This window comes from Penaeus monodon, chromosome 19, assembly GCF_015228065.2.
Source record: "Penaeus monodon isolate SGIC_2016 chromosome 19, NSTDA_Pmon_1, whole genome shotgun sequence".
Classification (NCBI taxonomy): Eukaryota; Metazoa; Arthropoda; class Malacostraca; order Decapoda; family Penaeidae; genus Penaeus; species Penaeus monodon.
The window spans coordinates 39,792,489-39,792,999 of NC_051404.1; the positions used below are offsets into that span (position 1 = coordinate 39,792,489).

At 44.0% G+C, this 511-nt stretch overlaps 1 protein-coding gene across 1 annotated transcript in view; it reads right to left on the minus strand.

Annotated features, from left to right (window-relative positions):
* The window catches only part of LOC119585229 (transcriptional coactivator YAP1-like), a gene marked incomplete at its 5' end in the record, with an annotated part of 37,721 nt that overhangs the window by 10,201 nt on the left and 27,009 nt on the right, over window positions 1–511 (minus strand).

Here is a 511-nt window from a genome sequence, read left to right on the forward strand (position 1 = left end):
CAGAACAGCATAATGACCACTACCCTCAAAATCCTTGTATATCCACAATTAATAAATGATACAAACATACACTCTTTCCGCCAATGCCATCATCAAGAAAAAAGACTTTCCTCTCAAAGTGCCACGCTGACCAAAACGAGATCAATAGTAGACGAAGCCATCCTGTTCGGCCGTCTGCTTTCTTCAACCTCGTGACGGGCGGAAGGAATTCTCAACATTTGTTTCATTCATCACAATAACTCTGTTGATTGCTGATTGGCTCAGACACTTAGTGACGTCATTGTCAAGGGCCATCGCATTGGTTGATCTTCAGGATCATTAATCGTGACGTCACAAGATGACTTTTCCATGTGACGTCACACAGATCGTAAACCTTGTGTCTTTAAGATTAGTGACATCATGATGATGTCAGCACATGAGGGATGCAGCGAACAGCCGGTTAACTAGACGTCTACCGTTAATGATAACACCAACACTCAAGGCGGTCGCACGCTGGCCAAGCACTAGTGAT